This window comes from Rhinopithecus bieti, unplaced genomic scaffold, assembly GCF_001698545.2.
Source record: "Rhinopithecus bieti isolate Rb0 unplaced genomic scaffold, ASM169854v2 scaffold_947, whole genome shotgun sequence".
In the NCBI taxonomy this organism is placed as follows: domain Eukaryota; kingdom Metazoa; phylum Chordata; class Mammalia; order Primates; family Cercopithecidae; genus Rhinopithecus; species Rhinopithecus bieti.
In genome coordinates this window covers 771150-778920 of record NW_016803664.1, presented here as the reverse complement: position 1 = coordinate 778920, position 7771 = coordinate 771150, and the positions used below count along the sequence as shown (strand labels likewise).

At 44.0% G+C, this 7771-nt stretch overlaps 1 protein-coding gene across 4 annotated transcripts in view; it reads left to right on the top strand.

Annotated features, from left to right (window-relative positions):
* The window catches only part of FAM81A (family with sequence similarity 81 member A), a 166848-nt gene that overhangs the window by 66262 nt on the left and 92815 nt on the right, over positions 1 to 7771 (top strand). The window lies entirely within an intron of this gene.

The following is a 7771-nucleotide window of genomic DNA, read 5'->3' as shown; positions in this document are numbered from 1 at the left end:
TTTTTTTTTGAGACAGAGTCTTACTATGTTGCCCAGGCTGGTCTCAAATTCCTGGACTTAAGTGATCCTCTGGCTTCAACCTCCCCAGTAGCTGGGATTATAGGCACCTGCCATGGTTCCTTTGATATTACCTTGGGGTGCATCTTCCCCAAGGAAACTCAAAGAGAGCTTAAATAACTTGCCCAAGCACGTACAGATAGTTTCCAGCACCTTTAAAGCATGAATTCCCCTTAAGGGAAGAAAGAAAATGTCAATTTTATTATTTATGTTTTCCGGGGAAGAAAATGCTATTTCCTGAGTCTACAGCAATGAAAAGCCCACATGACTATGTGGGGTTCCAGTGCCTGGTAGAGAATCCTGCAACCCATTCACATTGCCTTGGGAAACCTGTGTGTGTGCGTGAAAATGATTTAAGTGTATTCAAATGTGGGAGGGAAAACAAAGACGATTATACCTATTTATCTCTTTAAAAGCAACAGCATAATATTAATTTGTTTTACTTTGTTCTTTTTCTTTTTTCTTTAATTTTATTTTACTTTAAGTACAAGATATGTATTGTCTATTAATTACAATTTTTAAACACTGCATCACTCTGTATGCCTTTTCCTGGCAGGCATGCACTCATAAAACACTTGCTTCAGTTTCGTTAATTAAAAAGATGCTCAAATCCCAAAACATGTTTGGCTCTGTGTATTTTAAACTAACAATTGTTTGATTGGATTTATCCGGGTAAGTACATGAACCTTCACTCCTTTGCTAGTGCAGACCGGAGATGAAGGTGTAAGAAATCAGAGATAATGTTAAAATTAATTTGCTCCCTCAAAATAATTTTTATAAGTTACTATTCACATTCTTTGACATGTGCTGGCCTTCGGGAACACAGGGGAATGAGAACAACATTTGTTTAGTTTTCACTGTGCCATGCACTTTACCTACTGAAGTTTGTAAGGCATTTTTCCTCTTCAGTCTCATTTGGTTTTTATGTGGCAATTTTGCACCTGGTACAAAGCACAGCTGTGACATCAGAGGGGCCCAAGTTCAAATTCTAGCTCTAGAACTTAATAGCTTTGGGGCCTCGGACAAGTTACATAATACCTCTAAGCCTAAGTTTATTCATAAGCTGTTGCAAGGAAAAAATAAAATACTGTAAGTAAGCATTTAGCACAGGGCCTGACATAAACATTGCCTATATGATTGCACCAGGGCCAGGGCCGAGGGGAGGTGAGTGAGGCAAAATTTAAGGTGCAACATTTAAGGCAAACTCAATTATCAAGATAAATAGTATTTTAATGCAATATTTAAAAAATCAAAATTGGACCAGGCACAGTGACTCACGCCTGTAATCCCGGCACTTTGGGAGGCCGAGGTGGGTGGATCATGAGGTCAGGCGTTCAAAACCAGCCTGATCAACATGGTGAAACCCTGACTCTACTAAAAAATACAAAAATTAGCCAGGCGTGGTGGCACACACCTGTAATCCCAGCTACTCGGGAGGCTAAGGCAGGAGAATTTCTTGAACCCGGGAGGCGGTGGTTGCAGTGAGCCAAGATTGCACCATTGCACTCCAGCGTGGGCGACAAGAGCAAAACTCCATCTCAAAAAAAAAAAAAAAAAAAAAATCAAAATTGATACAAAGTATCCATGATTAATAAAAAATGAAAGTTTTCTATAAGGACAGGGTCAATATTCCTATTTTTCTTTGTCTGGCTTCAATATGACTTGCTATGGCACTGTATACCACAACCTTATGTGAGGGGTATTGTCATTTCTTTTTTGTTATTGAACAGAAGTTCAAGTTTTTTTTGTTTTGTTTTGTTTTGAGACGGAGTCTTGCTTTTGTTGCCTAGGCTGGAGTGCAATGGCACGATCTCAGCTCACCGCTACCTCCGCCTCCCATGTTCAAGCGATTCTCCTACCTTAGCCTACCGAATAGCTGGGATTACAGGCTGCCCCCACCACACCTGGCTAATTTTGCATTTTTGGTAGAGACGGGGTTTCTCCACGTTGGTCAGGCTGGTCTCGAACTCCCGACCTCAGGTGCTCTGCCCACCTCGGCCTCCCAAAGTGCTGGGATTACAGGCGTGAGCCACCATGCCCGGCCCAAGTTGTCTTTTAATTCTACCTATGAGAATAACTGTCCAATAATATACTACTTGGCAAAGAAGCCAAAACAAGAGTGTCAGTTTATGTGAAGTTTCATTGTCTAAACTGTGGTGTCATGACTAGCTAATAATATAAGGTAGCCCATGAATGTTTGCTGAGCTAGATTGAACTGAACCAAAGTGGTAAAGACTATATATGTGTGTGTGTATATATATTGGCCTATTTCCTGAGAATTGTTAGAAAGAAAAATTGTTTCAAAATCCATGTGCAATAGAATTTTCTATAATGCTTTTCTTGTCTCTGAATTGGGTTTTGGATAAATCAGTTTTATTATGAAGCTATTTTAGGATTTCTGGCCACAAACTCTTCATAGAAAGACTTCTTTCAGACTTCACTCTTGAAAGTGTTATGTTGAGGGCTCGGCTGTATGCTATATAAATATACCCTGAGGCTGAACTTGCCCTGTTCTGTACAACTGCAGTTATCTAAGTTAAGACGTAAACATTATTCAAAGGATCTTCCCAATATTTTGTGCTTTCTCTGCTGCTTGTACCTTAGTTGTAGCTACTTTAAAAAAATTATTGTGAGATGGATTAGACACCAATTAATTCATAAGCAAAACATAATATTTGAGAGAATGAGCCTATACATGAAGAAAAGTATCACCAAAACAGCAAAGCCAATTGTAGTTTATTCAAAACATATGAAAAATCTATAATTTCTATAAATAAAAAAGGACAAAAGGACTTTTCTTTTCTTTTATTTTTTTGAGACGGAGTCTCACTCTGTTGCCCAGGCTGGAGTGCAGTGGCCAGATCTCAGCTCACTGCAAGCTCCGCCTCCCGGTTTTATACCATTGTCCTGCCTCAGTCTCCCCAGTAGCTGGGACTACAGGCGCCTGCCACCTCGCCCGGCTAGTTTTTGTATTTTTTTTAGTAGAGACGGGGTTTCGCTGTGTTAGCCAGGATGGTCTTGATCTCCTGACCTCGTGGAAAAAAGGAATTTTCTTAATTCTATATTACTATTGGCAACAAAAAACAGTCATAAAGAGTAATATATTGTGTTTATTGGCTATTAACCCAAGTTTTTAGTTGGTTATTCACAGAATAGTGTCCCAAGGTCTGCACCCCACCTTTGTTCAATGTAAGATTTCTCTTATTTGATGAAACATTTTATTTTATTTTTGGGACAGAGTCTTGCTTAGGCTGGAGTGCAGTGGCGCGATCTCGGCTCACTGCAACCTCTGCCTCCCAGGTTTGAGCAATGTTCATGTCTGTCTCCCAAGTAGCTGGGATTACAGGTACCTGCCACCACGCCCGGCTAGCTTTTGCATTTTTAGTAGAAACGGGTTTCGCCATGTTGGCAAGGCTGGTCTCAAACTCCTATCTTCAAGCTATCCACCCATCTAGGCCTCCCAAAGTGCTGGGATTACAGGTGTGAGGCCCCACAACCGGCCCGATGAAACATTTTTAAAAAGGAAAATGGATATGGTGATAATGAAAGGAATGGTAAAATTTAAATTGAGTTACTCAGTGCAAAACAATCCATTGTGCTCTCCTTGTCTGCAGACCTACAACTGTATATAAATATGCAGAAACTATTTTCCCTTATCTTAAAAACGTCCACTAGGCACTACAGATCTCTCCATGGATATTATTTCCCACCTTCTTTACACTGCCGAACTTCTCTAAAGAGCGACCTACACCTTTTTCGCATTTCTACAGCATCCAGTCTTTTCTTTTTTCTTTTTCTTTTCTTTCTTTTTTTTTTTTTGAGACAGAGTCTCACTTTGTCGCTCAGGCTGGAGTGCAGTGGCGTGATCTTGGCTCACTGCAAGCTCCGCCTCGCTGGGTCACGCCATTCTCCTGCCTCAGCCTCCTGAGCAGCTGGGACTACAGGCACCCACCACCACGCCCGCCTAAGTTTTTGTATTTTTAGTAGAGCTGTGGTTTCACCGTGTTAGCCAGGATGGTCTCGATCTCCTGACCTCATGAGCATCCAGTCTTTTCTTAACCCACAGCAATCTGATAACTAAAAAACACTCCTGAGGGTCACCAATGACTTTCTATTCACTAAATTTTCTTGGCTTTCTGCAGGGCTTGTCCCCTGGAAACTTTCTGCCCTTGAGCCTTCTCACCTGTGTCTTCTCTGACACTGTCCTCACCCTTACATCTCTGGGTCTTCCTCATCGCTCCCGGTGGGAACCTTCTTCCTCCTCCTGGTCCCTACATATGACTATTCCTTGTGGTCCAATTCTTTAGCATTCTAGTATTGAGAATGAACTATGTGTAACACACCTCCCAGTGGATCTCAACAAATCACAGTGAGAATTGCTGAGGACTAAACAAAATGCTAACTCTTTATCCATCCCGAACTCACCACGGCCTTGGCCTAACTGCTTTCCAGTCTTCTTACAAACACCACGTTGACCTACACAAGCCCTTGACCTCTACCTACCTAGAGGAGCCTGCTTACTAGCCTTACAGATGTTGTGTGTATCTCATCCTCATGACTAATGGCAGTGAAGAGACACAAGTAGAACCAGAGCCCTGCCGTGGGGTAAATCACTTAAACAATTCCAGCCGGGCGCGGTGGCTCATGCCTGTAATCCCAGCACTTTGGGCAGCTGAGGCAGGTGGATCCTGAGGTTAAGAGATGGAGACCATCCAGACCATCCTGGCCAACATGACAAGACCTCATCTCTACTAAAAATACAAAACTAGCTGGGTGTGGTGGCGCCCGTGCCTATAGTCCCAGCTGCTCGGGAGGCTGAGGCGGGAGAATCGCTTGAACCTGGGAGGTAGAGGTTGCAGTAAGCTGAGATCACGCCACTACACTCCAGCCTGGCGACAGAGGAAGACTCTGTCTCAAACAAACAAATAAACAAACAAACAAAAAAATAAATTCCCACCCAGTTGGGCTGAGTGTGGTGGCTCACTCCTGTAATCCCAGCACCTGGGGATGACGATGTGGGCGGATCACCTGAGGTCAGGAGGTCAAGACCAGCCTGGCCAACATGGCAAACCCCCTCTCTGCTAAAAATAAAAAAGTTAGCCCGGCATGGTGGTACACATCTGTAGTCCCAGCTACTCAGGAGGCTGACACAGGAGAATCACCTGAACCCAGGAGGCAGAGGTTGCAGTGAGCCGAGATCGAGCCATTGCGCTCCAGCCTGGGTGACAGAGTGAGACAGTGAGACTCTGTCTCGAAAGAAAGAAAAAAAAACGAATTTCCATGGTGTCTAGCATAATACACTGCACAAATTATTTGTATTTAAATGACTGCTTTATAAATAGTATTATAGCCATCGAGTTTATAGAATTGTTCTCTTTGGTAATTTTTTTGGTAACATTTGCAGCATAAAATAATTTGTGATAAATCATGGCTTTTAATTGAAGTAATGCAAGAAAACTCCATCTCCTGTAATGAGTTACAATCAAAGCGATTCTGGAGAAAATGGATATTTCATTGCAATTTAGCCTACAGAAATAGGGAAAGAGTTGGAAAGAAGCTAGTGTAGGCTTAATCATTGTGCATTAAAGTTTGTCCCCTTGGGATTCAAAACAAATCACTTGGAAAGAAAAAAAATAGATCAGAAGTGGAAAGTCGTGGGCCTGATTCAAGACCACGTTGAAAGCCCTGTTCTTATTGAGAAATTCATGTTTTGAAATAATTACTAATACAATTATTTGTCTTATTTGCTAATTGGTATGATTTTTATAAAGGAAATGAAAGTCAGCTTAAATAGAAGGTGCCTACATATGGCAAGAGCCCCTCACCTTCCAGGTCCTCTCCTTCCCTACCTTTGAGAATGAGGGAGTCTTGCAGCAAATGAAAAATCAGAATTCGGTTTTGATGGCCAGAAGTAAGAAGGCACTTCCTCTGTTTTATAGGTAGTCCGTTCTGAGGAATATTAGGATCTACTACTACTCTCCCAGGAAGCCAGGAATGGGTGCTTTGAGGCTCTGGCACCTTAAGTAGTAGAGGGGGTAGGGTCGGTATTGGGGTGGGTGGGGAAAGGGTAGAGTAATAAGAAGAGGAGGAAACAAGACAGAGGGGACGTCATGTGTCCATCTGAGATGCTGCTCTCCATATGAACTGACAGGCACCCCAAGGGAGACAGGCAAGAAACGTTTTGAACCTTTTTCTAGACTCTTGGTGATGGACTCTAGGTTTGAATGGGTACTTTCTGCTAACACATGCACACCTTTCCAGATGTTGTGGCAAGTTACAGCCAGAAAGTCACTGGGAAACTGAATGACAGTGTCATCACCACGACATAGGATCCAATTCAATATGTATTTACCTAGTACGTACCATGCACCAGGCAGTGATAATCTAACCCAGAGAGGAAAGAATAATCCTTGAGCTTTTGCAGCACTAAAGAGATGCTGTTAGATCAGATCTACACATCACAAGACTCAAGGCCATTACTCTCCTGGTCACAACGGCAGTGTTACATGTGTCTGTGATTATTTGGTGAATGCTTGTCAGGCTCTAAGCTCTGTTTGAGCAGAAAGTGATGTCTCTTTTTTTCATCTTCACCATTGTGTCTCAGGGCTAAGCATAGTTTCTAGCACTTGGCAGGCATCCAATAGATACTGTTGTCTGAATGAATGTTACAGATGCATTAGCGCTTTGTGGAGGGTATTAGCCCGTTTTACTGGTGAGGAAACAGTCGCAGAATACCCAAGATCACACACAAATAACAGTCTTTAATACTAACAGCCCCTAAATAATAATCCTGCAGGAGCGAGGATTCCAAAAACGCTCAGTCGAATCCACAGTTCGGGTTCTTCTACCATGTCGGGCTCCTTCCCCTGGGTTGGAAGGGCTCAGGCTCCGGGTAGACAGACAGGAGCCCCTGTGCTGGGTAAGTACCAGTGTCTGCGGAGGAGGCACAAACCAGATGAGGAGAGGCGGGCAAAGGTCGTGTCTCCCTCAACTCCGCTGAAATCCCGCCCACCGAGAGGAAGAACAATTATGAGTGAATGGGCTTGTGCGTCCTGATGAGAATCCAAAATCGAGAGGAAGGTGGAAAGAGCCAGGACGCGCTGGGAGGGGATGAAGCTGATAGGAGAAGAAAGAACTGGGAAGAGGAGGAGTGTTCGCGGTTCTTTCTTGCGTCGTGTCTGCTGCGATGAGACACGATCCTGGGTCCTAACTGCAGGTGTCAAGGAGATTCAGTAAATTATACTTGGCAGCCCCGGAGGGTTCGTTCACCTGCACAGGTGGGGCGTCACCGTGACCTAATCAAATAACTTCTCCCCAATTTGAGGTGAGGCGGGGGAGATAACTATTTTTGTGGGAAAGCGGCTTAGTAAATAAGGTATATTGGGGCTCTGGAGAGAATTGCAATGCCACCACCATGGCTATGATCTCCATCAGGCACCATTTCGACACCTCTCCAAATCAACCATCCCTACAACAGGATTTATTTTCCAATGAGCGAAATCCCCGCCCGCCAACTCCAAGGCTCTTGGATGTGAGCTCTGTGGGAAACAGCAGCGACGAGCAGAGGCTATTTTGGGTGTGGGAACGAGGAGGGAGGAGGGGCGGCGCCGCCAGGCTGGGCGCGGGTGCGCGGGGAAAGCCTCCAGCTCGGGCTGCCACGGCAACCGCGTCCAGGCAACGCGCCCGGAAGCGGCTCGGGCGGCGCGCGGCGGCT